Raw genomic sequence first — 18,179 nt, 5'->3', positions numbered from 1 at the left:
TATATTATTATGGAGTGTTTGTGAGAGTGGTCAGTGTGTATGTAATACAGTGGTCAAACAACTTTCAATTGTTTAATATTAGAATTCATCTATGCACGTAATCACCCGTATCATTCCCGCCATTCTTTCTCTCGGGCATTGCTGTCCCGACAATCATTGGGGTCGCATCTTGGAAACGTTTAGTATCTACTATTTTGCATTGTTGTAAAACAATACTTGTACACCGCTGGTATGTTTCTTTTATTTACTGTGCTGTATTTGATTTTATTTGTATTTACCAGGTAAGTGTATTTATATTACTTGATGAAAGTATTCATTTGTGTATTTTAATATGTTGTCTGGAATATATCTTTATACCTTGTATTATATTTTACAGGCTTTTTGTCTATGTGAATGAAATAAAGAATAATAACGGATTGACACCCGTCGTACTTATAAACCCCGGTTATAATTGGCTCCCGACGAAACCTTCACGCACTGAGAGCCAGCGGTGCCAGCTTCCGCATTAGGACCACGTGGCGACGTCGCGTAGGAACGGCCATCCCGCCTCTACACGAGCTTGAGGTCGTCCTGCCCCGGAGACGTCCGGGCGCCACAACGAGGTCGGAGACTCGAGGGCCTTTCTTCCGGTGCTACAGGCATTACCGCCATAGGTTTACCCTACACAGTCCCAACCGCCCATTTCATTTAAATTTGTATTTCGTCCCTGTGATATGAACTCCGTATTCTTTACGTGAGCGCGTTTGAGCAGCGTCACCTCTCTGAACTCCATATCTGTGAAAATATTAACTCCGTATTATCTACGTGAGCGCGTTTGAGCAGCGTCACCGCTCTCAATCTCTATATATGTGAAACCATGGACTCCGTATTCTTTACGTGTGCGCTTTGAGTAGCTTCACGACTCTCAATTTCCTGTTCCCGTCTTCATATGTCTTCATTCGTCTTCTTTCGTCGCTGGAGCAAGAACTTACTTTCCTGGACGTGTTTTCTTTTTGTCTATACGTGTTTTCTATATCTGTTTTATTTTACAAAGTGTTATGGTGTTATTTTTTGTGTATTTGGATATTTATTCTAAGAAGGACTTTACAAGTAAGTGTAAATTGTTATTTTTTTCATTTTTCGTAAAATTTTTCATTCTAGTTTACGCGTAGCTTATTTTTTAGTATTTTGTTTATAGATGTCTTCTATAAGGTTCGCGTTGTTTTTTTCAAGGTCAATCAATATAATATACATGTACAATTGTGTGCAGTTTTGGACTAGTATCTAGTGTCCGGTAGCAGTTTTGTCTCTAACTGTTAGGCTTAGTGTTTTTCTTTCTCCGTGATATCTAGTAATTGGACTGCTTTATAAATTTTTGTCCACCGTAAGAGTGCATTTTTTACTTAATTCCATGCGTCTTCGTTTCATACTCATAGATTTGTGTGACTAGATTTTGTTAGATTGGATAAGATTTTCATATGTCAATTGTGTAGTGTTAATATGTAAATATTGCCATATATACGATATCTAAACAATAAACAATTCTGGGTCTGAAAGATTGTGTTTATTTGACTATATATATTGTGTTATTTGTGGGCATTAACGTTACAATATTTAAGTTAAGCATTAATATTATTATATAACGTGTATATATTGAGGTTTAGATCATATTTTCAGTGTTTATTCATTTGCATACTATATTAGTGTAGTTTCTAGATCTTACTACTTTATGTTCCAGGTCGACTTTCCAATTACTCTCAGAACCGTTAACTTGCACGATTTAGGAATCATATAATAATAGTATAGTTTTTTATATTGCAGGTTGTTTGATCCTGGTGTGTGCGAATATTGTGTGTTTGTGTTTATACAATCTGCTAGCGTGCTGCTTGCTTGCGCTCTTATTTCATTTACCATATCATTGAAAAAAAAACTAGTACTGGGGTTTGTGCACATAAACTGGTTTAAACCCCCAGTAAATTTACATTTTACTGACCGTTCCAAGGCGGTTCCTAACAATTCTTGATAAACATACCTATTTGATTATATATAGTATGTATGCACTGTGCTGTTTGTGGAGGTTTGTGCTGTTCTTCTATGTTTCTTGTTTGTGATTTTGTGTTCTATGTCTTTGGCGTTTGCCCAGTGCCACTAAACCGGGTTTATGTTTAAACTTTTTGCTACTGAGGTTGTTTCTGTAGCTTTTTGCATAAATACCCTATAAATTAATTTATCAATTAGTATTGATATTTAATTGAATACAATATTCTAAGGATTTTGTTCTACCGGGGTATTTTTTTATTTTTATATATATATTTTTTTCTCTCAAATATATTCGAAAAGTCGCTCATACAGTTATGTTTAGTGAGGTTTTCTTTATGTACAAGAATATTACATAAAGTTGCATACTTGTATTCAAAGAGTATACAGTTTTTGTTCAGTAGAGGTGATTGAATGTGCCGTCTGCTAGCAATATTGTCGTCTGCTTTGTTTCTAGGATACAATACAGCACGTGCGCAGAGTACATTTCATTCAAACAATAGTAAAATAAATTCATTCCTGTCGTTTGTAATTATTCGTAACGTTTGAATAGGTTTTCGCTATAAGCTGTATTTACAATTTGTGATTGTAATGTTTTATTGAAATTGATTAATTTCTCTTTCAAGGTAGATAACCTGTGAGGGATTGTGTTAGTATTTTGGTTCCATTTTGATTATTCTTCCAACGAGTGAGGTTTACATTATTTGTGGTTTGTGTTTCACGGAAACACCATTATATTTCGCTTATTACCCCACAGTTCAGACAACGAGTTCTATTATATATAAATGTGTGTTATTTGCAGTGTTATGCGTTGTGTTCATAATAATTGCACAAAAGCGTAATGTGAACACGTATAACCGATTACAATATACTCATTTTTTTCAGGTTAGTTATATTGTGTCATTTGTTGATATCGGAAATATTAGAAAATATATTTCTTTACGTAGTGGTGGCATAGAACGTTTAACTTTGATCGTTATGTTTTGTGTGTATGCGTGTTTTTCTTTAGTGTATTTTCAGTAATGGCTGAAGACAACATTTCGGTTGAGGATGTGGTCAAGGTTATGATGAACCATTTTCATGTTACTCCAAAGAAGTCCGACGGGCCGGAGCTGGAGGAAGTGATCGCGACACAACCCCGACAACTGCCTACTCGTACATTGAAATAGGGAGTGCTACCGCTAATAACCAAAACGCCATCCCCGTGATTTCCACCTATTCCACAACGCAAGTCAACGCCTATGCCGGGTCATTCGTTCAGCTTTCCTCAACAGTTTCCTGCAGCATACACACCACTACCGAAAATTTCAAATTTCAATTTTTTTTCTGGAGATTTGCCTCGTTCAAAATGTGAGGATCAGTATGTTGTTTGGCGTTATGAAGTACGATGTATCATAAGCGCTGGTGATTTGTCGGATATTCAAATACAGAAAGTCATACGTGCGTCATTACGTGGTAGAGCTCGAGAAATGTTAGTTTCACTCTGTGAAAATGCCTCATTACAAGAGGTTTTATGTAACTTAGATGCTTAGTTTTCAAATGCTTATACTCAGGAAGATTTGCTTACCAAAGTTTTCAATTCTTCTCAAGTTGTTGGTGAAAATTTGACTTCGTATGCTTGCCGTCTTGAAATTTTGTTGCAGACGATCATCGACAAGGGCGACATTCCATTATCTGCACGGAACGACCTCCTGCGTCACAAGTTGTGGACTGGTTTACACGCCGAGCGTCTGAAGTAAAGTACACGACTATCACCAGCTATGATGGAACTCCGTCAGGTGGAGGGTGAGCTGGGAGCTTCATCAGCAGTGGTCACCACGGACCAGTCACGAGGCCGGAAGCCAGTGCAGCACAACGCCGTAGACGCCAAATCCTCGACGGATCAGCGGATAGACGCGATGAGCAGACGAAATGATACACTGTTTTCTAAGTTGGAGACGTGCATCCGTCAGATGTAGTCAGATGCCCGAATGAATGCTTCCGCCCTAAGCAACCAAGCACCACCAGACCAGACATCACGTGGGCGTGGACGTGGACAAGGTCGTGGGGGTGGAAGAGGTATGTACCAACAACACCAACAACAGTATTATCCACAACAGCAGCGAAACCAACAACCACAACAACAGTATAATTCCAAACAACAACAACAACAGCAGTATAACCCCCAACAGCAACAACAGTACAATCAAGAGCAACAACAGACTTCAGGTCCAAGGAACTACAACAGTTACCAAAACTACTAGCCGCTCCCGCGTTTGGCCAACCGGCGGCGGCAAAGAGTGAAGGCCAGCCTGATTCTAACCGGAAAGCGTCTACATTGTCTGCTGCTGCGCCGATTTCTAACAAATCTACATTACATGAACGCCTGGTAGGTCGTTCAAACGACAGTGAAATAGTTTTTCATGGACACAACACATCAGCATTATTTGATTCAGGTAGTATGGTGACGCTTTGTTTTTTGTCATTTTATAATTCAATGTCTGATAAGCCACCACTACTTGATGTGAATTATTTGAATTTGAATGTGAATATTGCTGATGGTTTTTCATTGCAGGTTCTCGGGTACATTGACACTTGTATTACTGTTCCATTTGTTTCTGATTTTAGCATTGATGTACCTGATTTAGTTGTACCTGATGACAACTCGAGTCCTGTGGTGATAGGCACCAACGTCATACGGTGGTGCAAGTCATTTGTAGATTCGGAGAGCAGATGTACTGCTCCTGATGCTTGGAAATTAGCGTTTGACTCCCTGGTGTGTGAGCCGTATACGATGCGGTCTACAAACAAGCGCGCCATAGAGGTTGGTCCGTACGAAAGTTTTACTGTGAACGGCATAGTCAGGGGTGTTCCATCTAATGCTACTTCTTTTGTTACAGAGAATTTAGATGCAGATAGGCAATATATTGTACGATCGGATGTTGTAACTGTACCTGAAGTAGGCACTTCAGTTTGGGTACTTGTGTCGATAAGGATAGTGATATGTCTCATGATGAATCATTAGGGCTTAAGATTGAAGAGGAGAAATGAACTCCAAAGCAAATCTTACGAGTTTGACAAGTTGTTGGCAAGTGGAAGAATATATTTAGTACTGGTCTCACCGACATTGGTAAAGCAACCTCTGTTAAACATGGAATTAATCTTACGGACAGTACGCCTTTTAAACAGCCATATCGTAAGATACCTCCTTCAATGTATTTGGAAGTTAAACAACACATTAACGATATGGTAACGTGTGATGCTATTAGGCCGTCTGACAGCCCTTTTTCCTCCAATGTTGTGTTAGTAAGAAAAAAAGATGGCAGTCTACGCTTCTGTGCCGACTATCGTATGTTGAATAACAGAACGCGCAAAGATGCCTACATGTTGCCTAGGTTTGACGATACTGTTGATGTACTGTCAGGGGCCCGATTCTTTTCCAAACTTGACCTTCATTCAGCCTATTGGCAGGTCGAAATTGAAGAGCCGGACAAAAAGAAAACTGCTTTCTCTGTGGGAAACCTTGGTCACTAGAATTTGAATCGTATGTCATATGGTCTCACTAATGCCCCAGCTTGCTTTCAGCGTCTCGCTGAACGTTGTATGGGGGACCTACATCTAAAATATTGTCTCGTGTTCATAGATGACATCTTGGTGTTTTCTAGAACCTTTGACGAACACGTAGAGTCAGTTTTCGAGCGCCTGGAAGACCATGGTATTAAGCTTAAACCTTCTAAGTGTGAACTGTTTAAGACAAGGGTCGAATACCTAGGTCACGTGATGTATGTTAATGGCATATCGACAGATCCCGCGAAGACACGAGCGGTCTTGGTTTGGCCAGTCCCCTCTAATGTTACGGTCCTTTCTAGGTTTTGCCGGCTATTAACTTTGCTTTGTGCCCAGCTACTCTAAGATAGTCAAGCCTCCTGATATGTTGATGGAGGGCCATTGCACGGGAAAGAAGTCGCGGGAGTCAAGAAAGAAGGCTAAGTCTCCTGCATCATTGGATTGGGGTCAGGACCAGCAGTCTGCATTTGACTCGGTTAAGAGGCACCTTACCGAGCCCCCCGTATTAGGTATTGCTGACTATTCATTGCCATTTATAGTTCACACAGATGCCTCAGGCTCAGGCTTAGGTGCAGTTTTATTGCAGGAGCAGGACGGTGTTGAGCGGGTTATCGCCTACGCCAGTCGGGGACTTCGAGCGAGTGAGCGGAATTACCTCTCTCATAAGCTTGAATTTCTCACACTGAAGTGGGCCATAACCGACAAATTTCATGATTAATCTTTATGGTAATTATTTTTGGTGCTTACTGACAATAACCCGTTGACTTATGTACTTAGAGTGCCAAGTTAGATTCGACACAACGTAGGTGGGTGGCGGCCTTAGCAAATTATAACTTTACCATTAAAAATAAGACGGGCAAAACTAACAATAATGCTGATGGTTTGAGCAGAATTATATTCCCGGACCCTGTTAAGGCCGTTTGCCTTGCGGTTACGGTGGATGTACCTTATGTATTTAGTTTAGCCGGTGACCTCACTTCTCAACCTCCTTATGAGCAGTTCGAGTCCTTCGTTACCATGCAGACTGCGGCCTGGCATACCGAGCAGCGTCAAGATACAGCCATCGCATGTCTCATTGACCTACTGATTCTCGCCCGCGGGAGGAGGACACGGAACCACCGGCAGTACGGCGCCTCCTTAGGGTGTGGAACAGACTACACTTGGACAGAGGAGTCTTGTACCGGAACACCACTCAGGACAGTGAGCCTGTCAAGCAGCTTGTTGTCCTGGAAAGCTACCGAATTACAGCGTTTAACGGCGAACATAGTTGGACATCCTGGTAAGGACAAGACATTCTGGTTGGCTAGACAAAGATTTTATTGGCCAAGAATGGAGGCGGATATTGAGAAGTGGGTCACAGGCTGTATAAGTTGTATATGTCGTAAAACACCAACGAAACCAGTGGCTGAACTTCTGCCCATTGTTACCTCTAGGCCAATGCAATTAGTTTGTATGGATTTTCTAAAAGTAGATATAGGCAAGGGTGGCTACGAAGACATTCTTGTAATAACGGATCACTTTACCCGTTTTGCAAAAGCCATACCTTGCAAGAAAATTACAGCTCATGCCAAAGCAAAAGCTCTTTATGATAATATCACTGTACATTTCTCCTTTCCAGAACAGCTTCACAGCGATCAGGGGAGAAACCTCGACTGCAAACTTATTTAGTCCTTATGTGAACTGGCCAATGTTAAGAAAACCCGTACGACGCCGTACCACCCATGCGGGAACGGAAGTGTGGAACGATTCAACCGTATCTTATTGAAGATGCTTGGCACCAGAAGACGGACTGGCCGACATATATCGGACCTTTGATACAAACGTACAATGCCACGAAACATGAGTCGACGGGATTTTCCCCACACTATTTGATGTTTGGCTGGCATCCCAGATTGTCCATCGATGCTTATTTTGGAACAGACCCTACAGCAAGTCAAGAGGGCGGTCAACCCGACAACTACGTAAGTCGTCTACGTGAACGGATGTGTTACGCATACAGGTTGCGGGTAAAAGTGCTGGCAAGCGGGCTACGTTAAACATGAAATGTTACGACTCTAGAGTTAAACAGAACCGTCTGGATGTTGGTGACGTTGTTCTCGTGCAGAAGGTTGGCTTGAGGGGCATGAATAAGTTGGCTGATAAGTGGGAAAGGGATCCTTACGTCATCGTTAACATTACCGATCCGGATGTTCCTGTCTATCAAGTTCAGCAAGAGACTCGGAAGGGACCTGTCCGCACAGTACATCGTAATTTATTACTTCTTCTTGTTTCTCTCCCACAGGAGGACGTTACCCATCTTCCCTCGCCTATCAAACCGTCGAATACACAGCGTAGGCCGCGAACCCGAGTATTTCCTCGCGATGAGAGTGAATCCGGGACCGATTCGGATTCTTACGACGATAGCATTACTCGCTATGTGATTCCGCAACGGAGGTTCACCAACGTCGAACGAAACCAAATCGTGGACACATCTTACATTAGAGACGGAACCGAGGGACTTTCCTGTTACACCTAAGCCTGCCCCCTCACCGATTGTCCCAGCTGATACGCCCATCCGGCTCGACGCAAGTCGTGAAGACACAGCAGTGACTTCTAGCCATTAAATTGAAATCGTTAATGACAATCATTAGTTAAGATTCACTACTTTTTATTCATTTTGCTTCAAATGTACAAAATATGATACACAAAAGGTCTCCGCACACCGATCAGCATCGCGTATATACCGCGCCTATTTGTAATATTTATTTCTGTACATTTTTTATGCCGGGACCATTATCGTTAAGTTTACGGAGTGATGTCACCGATGTCATTAACAACGCTAACAGAACAGTATTTCCTAATGTTTTGCTGATGGAACCGGATAAATTATTTGTGGAGTAATGATAAAACTCAAATGTAACCATCTATAAATAATTACTTAGATTTAATAGCGACATATTAAGATAATTAACAAAGCTAAAGATATTTAAGCACAGGGATTTACTCGTATTTTTATGTTTAAAGTCTAGACTTCACACTTTGTAGGAAGGTTTAAGTTAACTAATGAGATTTACTAAAGATTTGTAATGCAATACTTTAAATTTATTGTGCATTAGCTGCTGCTGATATTAGATATATCACATGACTAGTCTGCAAAGTTAATTATGGAAGTAATAACTTACTTTAAAAAGAGGATAGTTTTACATTAACTATTTTGTATTGCTTCCTCTTCATAATATTGAATGATTTATTGTATTTTAATATCTGCTTATTGCGGAGTGATTTGTTCCTTCAAAGAGAACAGTCGAGGTAATTTCGTAGGATTAGTTCTTTTTGTGCAAAGACTTTATTATCGCTTGTATCTCGACAAATATTCAATGGTCCAATGATTGCCTTAGTCATACCTCAACAACCGGTCAAGATAATAGACTGAAAAATGGGTACATTGTTTTACTTGGGCATAACTCGACAACCGTTCAAGTTATTTAAATCAAACCAAGTACACATATTGCTTAAAATAAAACGCACATGTACAGCAAGGCTCATCACTCTGCTTTGAATAAGATTATTATTAGAAATGAATCCGCCATAAAACGGTCAAATACACTGTATTTAAACTGCGTGTTTTTTTTTTAATTACTTTAATCTTTACGTTACCTACTTAATTTAATTATGATAATTTTAATAGTTTGTTATCCTGTTAATCTCGCATGACTAAGAAACAAACAACGCTGTTGTAAACATGAAAGAAGCCATGCCAGGACAATTACACAACCCACCAAACCCACATTCACTCCCTAACTTTTCTTACTAATACGAAATTATCACACCATTTGCTAAAGTAATCGACCCACAGCATGCTAGAATAATCTCATAATCAGACGTAAAGTTTTAATGTTGATGGATGTTAAACCTCATTTAATGCAGGTATCACTTAAAACGTTATTGCTTGCTGATGACTAATAGGATATAGGAATGGACAAACAAATATTATCAAAAAATAGCGGAATATGTTGGGATCACCGGACATCCACAACACAAATAACCGTTGGTTGAGACACCTTGAATGTAACAACTAAGTTTAGATTCAAACCGTCCTTCAATGTTTAAGTTCATTACTACCAATACCAAGTCGAGAACAGTCGTAACAACAGAAAACCTGTCAAATATAGCATATTAACACGAATTTAGGTTCCAAAGAGAGAACAACTATTAATCACTTCAGATCCAGAGGAAGTGGTAAAAGAGTAAGCCTTAATCTTATGGCGATTTAACTGCATAAACTAGACATGAGCAATGTGATTCAATTTGACGTTATCAGTACAATTATATTAGATAGTTATTGGTTTATGCAATAACAAACGAGGTTTCTAATTTCAAGAGTATTGTTTAAATGTAGTCTGGAAATAAGGTGAATGCCGAGTTTGTGGAATGGTAGAATTTAGCGCATTTTAGTCGAAGAAAATAAAGATGTTATTTTCAATTTGAAAAATACTTTGAATTTAATTATATTTCCTATTTTACTCTTTGAAGCCCCACACTCATTAATTGTTTCCCTATCCATATCCATTTGCACTTCGGACGGTACAAATAAAGCACTTTCATATCCCTTTTGGCCCCGTATGAACAGTACGTTGTGTTGAGGGCTGCTTTTTAAAAAAAGTGTGTCTGTACTTTTGTATTCATATTGTTTTTTTTTTTTTTTATTTTATCTTTCGGACACATGTGTATCTTTTATGAATATTTTCAAAAATAATAAACTGCCTATTCGTGTTTATATTCAAGAAAATCGTAACCCGATCGAATTATGCCGTTGTTTCTGTAATGAAAATTTGCTGTGTCGGGAAATGTTGTCTGAACATTTAGTGCAATCGAGTTGGTTTAAAAGGGCGTTAACACATGATCAAAAGAGCCATATAATAATTGAATTTTCCACTAGAAGCTTTTCTGACGATGAGAGTTTGTATTCCTCACTCTAATCTCTACCCACATAACTAGCATATTACAATAAATCTGACAATATTCCAGTCATATCCGAGTATTTGTATCTTTTAAATCGTTAATGGTATTAAATAAATGTGCAAGTGTGTGATAGGATTGGAAATGATGATTATACTCAAATTATATTAGTCTTAAGTGCCTCGAGAGTTCATAAAATATTATCATTTGTGCATGTTTGTTAGCAGATAATAGCATTAAACAAGTTATGAGACTCGTTATAACTATGACAACACATACTATGCTGTAGCCATGAATTTTAGGCTAATAATTCACGAAAATATCACAAAAATGAGCTTGCCTGATCGAATATGTAAAGGATAATGCAGAGAATACGAAATTCAAATCAACTCGACAACGCAAACATGTCCGTTTTAACTAATACGATGGAAATATACCTTTTTAATATATGAAACCTGTAATAATTCATGGCTTTACCTCATCAATCAATATATCCAAATATATTTTATTCAACTGAAAAGACGGAAGATCAAATGTGTTCCTGTACTTCCGATAGAACAATGAACGTTTTGTTTTTCTCTTAACGACAGTGAAAAGCGTGCAAAGGGTTCACAAGTAGTTTTAGTAGTTCGGGAAAGTCGAAACGCAAGCCTCTCAACGTAAACGGAAGTTGATGCAATCGTATAAGGTTATCCTAAAATATGATCAAACATTGTATCATTCTTATCCTACCATGCATTATTATCTTTGTACGCTAAGTCTTGATATATAGTACGATTCGCACAACCAACAATTGCAAATGCATGTACAACATATTATGTTAACAGTCACCTTTATAATTAATACAGTTCTATACCATGAAAAGAAAATTTACCATGCCGTTTGTGGCCAGTTGCAGTCATTCATGGGAGTGGTCAGTGGTCATAGAATTAGGTCATACGTTCGGTTAACCTCCAATGTTCCATAGGCATTACTGTTGTTGGTAGCAGCATTTTATCATTCAGAATTGTTGCGTAACTTCATAAAATAATAAAAAAAAATCAAATGAAACAAGTGAATGTTATAACCATTGACAAAAATGAAAGAAGAATATGTGGCTAAGCCTTATAGGTGTGTCGACATCTTAATGTCTTATTACAAAGTGAAAGAATTAACACCTACGTTTCAATTTTTTCGGAGCGTCTTTGGGTCACAACGAACGTGAAAAGTGTAAATTATAATGAAGACAAAATGTAAAGCTAAGAAATATCAGTATAATTACCGAAACAATGTCAACAGAGCTTTATCCTAGTCATCGCATTAACGTCTTCAGAATTAGTATTCGTTGTTCCATCCATTTCACTTTAACATTCATAATTAAGTGCGAAGTTCACTGATTTCATTAATCCAAATGCCTTTTTTTGCAAAATACTCGAAACAATCAGTCAGATCATTAAGTTTACGACTGCGTTAATGCAAAATAGTACTTAAACACGTCTATTCTGCAAATGTCGTTTTCTAGTCTAAGGCAGTTGTCGGCTAAGGCAATGTTGCGTCCTTCTGAGGAACTTTGTTTAATGAACACTTAAACACTTAAAGGTTCCGACTATATAGTGTCGTAAATTGTAAAATACAGCAAACATCACTAAGTATCAGTTGTATGATTCAAACTATATCCGAAGTAGAAATGTATATTACAAAATTCTATCTAGTTTTGTAAATGTTTGGTGGTTTAAGGAAGTTTCTTTTAACTAAACGCACCAAAAATATAGTATATTATTAAAAGAATAGTAACCTAACACTAATAAAACAATGAAAACTATACATTTCCCCACTTCACAACACTAACGTTAGTGTGATATACCATTGTAATATTGTTCCTGATGTCATGTTAAGAATAGCATCGCTTCTGTAGTTGCACCATACGTACGAAATGCATCACCATACCATAATGGTCAGTATGAAAGCATATTCTAAAAGTATTGTCGAATAATTTGCATCCTTGAGAAGAATATATGATGTATTGGTGGTTTCTATAATGATGTATCTACTACTCAAAGAAATAAATGATTTATCCGAGACACCTGTTTTGTACTTCGAATGGTTTGTGTTTTTTAACAAATATGATTCTGTACTAGTAAGTCTTTATTTTCAAATCTACGACTACTAGGTTCGTCACTGTAGCTTTCATTACATATTTAAAGGTATTGCTTAACTGCTTTATTATTGATATCGTTAATGTACTTTAATACTACTTTGAACTCAATATACAAACGCATTTAAACAAGAAAGAAAAGCATGGCTTACTTAATTTGTTTCTTACGAACTTTGTGAAGAATATTCTTCTGGCAACAATGCGGAGCATTACTACGTACATACTTCATACACAAGAAATTGGCAATAGGCGCAAAAACATTGTTAAATTGCATGTTTGTATAAAATATTTATTTCAGTAAAAATTGGAAACAGGTTTTTAGTTTAAGAAGGTAATACTTAAACGACGGAAGACAGATATGCAAAACGGACGTCAATTCCCTGAAATTATGAGCGAAGGAAGTCGACTTAACGCAATGATTTATATATATATATAAATCATACATATCACACATTATATATATATATATAAATCATTGCGTTAAGTCGACTTCCTTCGCTATATATATATATATATATATATATATATATATATATATATATATATATACATATATATATTTGCTGCGAGTATTTGTCCAAGAGTAGCCGTGTATTTTCCCTCAGTTTCCCCTGATTTGTTTGTCCTAGTTGTTTAACCTTTTTACCCTCAATATGTACTAGATTCGCCGCCTGTTTGCGCTCAGTATAACTCTACACTCACCGCCGATTTAAAAACAGTTTGTTTTTCGTGCATTGCCTATTTACACTCATAAGCCGAGCTGATAATGCGAGAACGAGACAAGGCATTTATTTGTCTGATCTTGTTCTTTTTGACACAAACTCCATGCATGTTAAAAACATGCCGTTTTCTTAGGCAGTCAAAAATAATATGAAAACTCATAATGCCTTAAAAGGGCTTGCTTGATTCGATCGTACTGCATTTCTAATAGATAATTAATTTACTGTTTTTGTTTTTAATTACATGAAAAGTATTTATAGCAAAACGAGTACTTAGTTCATTCGCTAGTATTGACGTTTTCATGGTACAATATCACAAGCTGTCATAATTGTTATCAATAATCTCCACAGAAGTCATGTTTTTTGTTTAATAAAATCCCCTCATTAACGGGTTATTAGCTTGTACGCAATTGAAAAATTGCAGTTCAGCTTTGCCTTACACGATAATTTTCTTTAAATGTATTGCAAAATACTCCAGCCCAGAAAGTTCATGAATCTAAGAGTTATCACATTTAGAATATGCGTGTTGAAAGATTCAATACTTTGATCAAAACACGACTCAATGAAGAAGTTGATCGCTGTTCACAAAAAAGTCATTTAGTTCCTTTAGTTTGTTTTTCTATCGGTATCGCTGCAACATGCAATAGCGATGCCTTTATTTCAAATAAGAAGTTGGGCTTATTAATTCAAACCGTCATGCTAAACATAAATATAAGTCTTGTATCATACATAAGATGTGTTTTGTACACCTGATTAACTTGTACTCAAGAATGTATTGTCCTCACAGGTATGGCGGTCCAGGGATACTACAATCTTACATGAGGATGTGGTGTAATCGGCAGTTGGTTTGGAAGGCCAGTGATACTAAAAGAACCTTACCCCAAGACTGTGTTGTAATCGGCAGCCAGTACTGTGGACCAGCTTTATTAGAAAAAACCTACCTTAAAAATGTATTGTAATCGACAGTTATTATGGTGTAACAAGGATGCCCGAATAAAGTCTCTTCAATAATGTATATGGTGGAACAGGCTCGTATTTATTGTTGCTGTGTTGCATATTGTTTGAGTCTGTTTCGATCCCAAATATCAACAAAGTTTAATAAACGGACATTTGAAATTTAATATCATAAATAAAGCCTACTTTTCAAGTGACATACCACTTCAGTAAAAAATACAAACAAAACTTTGACTTTCTTGTTTGTACAATGCTTTAATACTTAAGTGGTCAATACATACGTCAAAAATATACCATCTTATAAATGTATCGAAATGTTTAAATGCAATCCTGCATTGAGTAGATGGCTTGGTGTGCTAACTTGCTCCATTTCCTCGATTTGGTAAAACTATTGGCCTACTTTTACACATCATAAACAACATCATCACGGTGATTTCCATTACCCGATTACCGGATTGGATAGCAAATATTACTGTTTAACCGTATTATAGAATTTCAGGCTGAACAATAGGTGCGTGTAATTGGCATATTAGTATAGTATATCATTTGCTACGTTAGAATATCGAAAGTATTAATTTTCTGGTTTCTTATTCATCAGAATTGAAATGGGTGGACTTAAATATTTTTTTGTGAAACAGCAACTTATGTTGACATATATTTCTGATATGTCTTGTATTCCCTTTTTTATATATAGGGCTTGTAATCGTCGGCAGTATATATGAATGTCAGTTCAAACTGTTTTTTCTTAGTTTAATATGCTTATGTAAACAAAGATACTCTATTTTCAAAACAACAACAGTACTTGAGAAGTCAAAGTGTGCATTTTTTCCGTCAAATAAGGACACTAGTGTTTTTAGATTGTTTAAACTAATGTTTATCACTCTATTTTCACAACAAAAACAAAACTCGAGAAAAGCAATTAAATTGAAAAGGGTGGTTTTCAAGCCGCTTATGCCAAGTGTCCATGTTTGTTCTGTCAAGTGTCAATACTGGTGTCGCAGGGTAATTTGTCATGTATTTGTCTTCTATCATGTGTATTTTAATGTGTATCATCAGCCTATCATCGCATTAATTTTATTTTGGTATCCCTGATTAACTTATGTCCGTTCCTGGCAAGAGTCTTTTCGACGATTGGGTTCAATATGGCTTACCCGTACTATAAAGTTCCTAGTCTTAAAGAAAGTCCTATACAAAAGACTAAACAGGGTTTACATCTAAAATTTCGACTGCTGGGCTGGTCCCTATCATTTTCATTGTATAATTATTAAAGGTCAATAGTAGAGACTCAATCATGGTTGTTTGATACTGATAACGGTGATTATCCAAGATTACATGTTGTATAGTACTTGTTTAGGGACGTAAGTCGACCTGAACGTTAGTCTAAGCTCTATTGTAGATTACAAACGCTTATATTTTATTTTGGACGTTTCTGGAGAAGCCTTATATCATCCTTTTACATCGAAAACATGCAGACTTCTTGGGTGTGTGGAACATGAAAAAACACTTTTACAAAGTCTGTCCGTTTTCAATTTTGTACATGAAATCAACATATAATCTATATTAAAATATCATATCGTATTAAATGTGTACATGAAGGCCAATGTCATCAAGCTTTCAGTGTTTTGAAATAATGTGCCTGCTATGGGTATACGTATAAATAGTTATATGTTTTTCCTATAGAAATAATTCTGTAATAAAACGTTAGAAAACTGAAAGTGTCTAAACTCTTTTTGCAACAGTTTTCGTGTAGTCTTTATCATCCAGTAGGGTCTCGTGTATGTTTACCATATATTTTCCACAGCGTGCGCATGGTTTGTTCAAATGGTTATTCTTACTACGCCTCGCTCAGCATATCCATGTTTCCCGTTGTCACCATCTGTGATTAAGGCTTAGGCTGACGGATCGCCAGTTCGGTGTATATTCTGAGGTTACTACACACGCTTGTACAGATTAAGCTGACAGAGGAGTCCCCAGCCAGATTCAAAACCATTTAAAAGCCTTCCTTTGGCGCAAACGTATATCCCTTCATACAAACTTCTTAGTCCTATGCATGGACAATACCAATATTGAAACTCCAGTCTCAAGCTTTTATATCGTTGACAGAATATAATTTTAACTATCATTTGCCAACTATTTAACATCAAGGACAAACGAAATATTTATTTAGGTCAATTATTTAAACGGACTGGTGTTTCAACAAATAGCACTGTTGGTTCTGTTTAATGACGTCATGGTGCGAAGTTTGTTAAGTTTCACGTTGACTTCGAACAGTAAATATTCTTTTACTCCGAAATTTGGTTGATGAAGTAGTGACAATTTAGTATTCATGTAAACAGTTTTCAAATAATTTCAGGATTTTGCTTGTTTTGCGAGTAATAAACAGCAGCAAATCCGTGGTTCTTAATATAGAGCACAATGATTTTTCCATAAAGATGTCTACCTATAGGACATCCTAGATCAGATTGGATGTGAGTTATCACGTACACAAATCTTCTATTTTGATGTCGAAAATAGTCAAAACGGAAACAAATTGTCACAAACAAATGTATTTAAAGATTTATTGATTTATTTCTGTGTTTCACAAAGTGTTAATATTTTAAACTTATGAGTATCAATTGTTAGGTCATATGTAAAGATATTGAAGGGTGATAAGAATAATTGGATATGACAAATTTGTTTCCATTGATTAAGGGCAATTATTTATCAGAATATGCTTAAAAGTGTCAATTATTAACACGTTTGAAGTGTTTTGTAAAGAATGTATTGCATTTTAATTGTGGTTCTATCATAGTTCACAGATAATGAAAACGGCTTAGGTTCATATCGTTTTGACAATACGTATCTGATTAGGTAAATATGCATCATAATTCGTGTTGATCCTTATATTTTCCATGAACCCAATTGTATTTGTATATTTTTACATAACCCCCCCCCCCCCCCCAGACTAGTTCTACATTGAAATAATTATTGTACAGTACATATCTACAAAATCATCGTATAATATTAAAATAAATAAGCATACTAGTCATCACTCGCCAATGGATCGCTTACTTACATATTTCCTGAACTCGTTGAATAAAATTGTGTATTATATGACAACTCGTGACAGATGCCAATATATCTTAACCGCCGTATTATGATTCAACAAAGATCAATCAGGAAAAACATATTTATACTGACTATGTATTAAGTTTGGATTAAAAAGAGTTGAGTAAGATACTGAATAATTATTTAAGTATGTCCGTTAAATTTAGACCATGTCAATAAGAAAACCAATGTACGCTTTCCGATCTGGATAACATTGCTAACGCAGTATAAAACAGTTCTTCTTTTTGAGTTATTCATTTTGTCGACATCAGTGTTATGTCGTACCTTAAATTTATGCTCTGCTATATTTTAATGAATTTGCCGTTAGTCCGTATTTCAGCCATTCTGGTAGTAAACTAGGTAACAAGGCAAGGTTGTCTAACGATAAAAATGATCAGTGTGATGTTAGTTAATAAATGGTGGATTTGAGTTTTTCTCTGCATCTAATATAACTTTGTAATTGCCGTCAAAGAGCAAGCAATTGGTTCGGTTATTTCCAGTTACGTTTGAAATGTTATATATTCGGAATATAAGATTGCTTGCCAATCCCATTTTGCGCTCACAAGGATCGTACGTATACATCATTCATTAAATACAAAACACCAAGGAAAACGTATTCTCCTTTCCCCAATTTTAAATGACATTAATTATTTCCTTTTCAACTGAGATTTTTATTAAAACAATTACTACCCAATGTTTGTTTTCAAGTATTATATATAAACTATTCTAATGGGAATTGTAAGGACACGTTTAAAATCCCCACATCTGCCACAAAGTGCAATTTA

Source organism: Mya arenaria, chromosome 10 (genome assembly GCF_026914265.1).
Source record: "Mya arenaria isolate MELC-2E11 chromosome 10, ASM2691426v1".
Lineage (NCBI taxonomy): Eukaryota > Metazoa > Mollusca > Bivalvia > Myida > Myidae > Mya > Mya arenaria.
Note: the sequence above shows the minus strand (reverse complement) of the source record.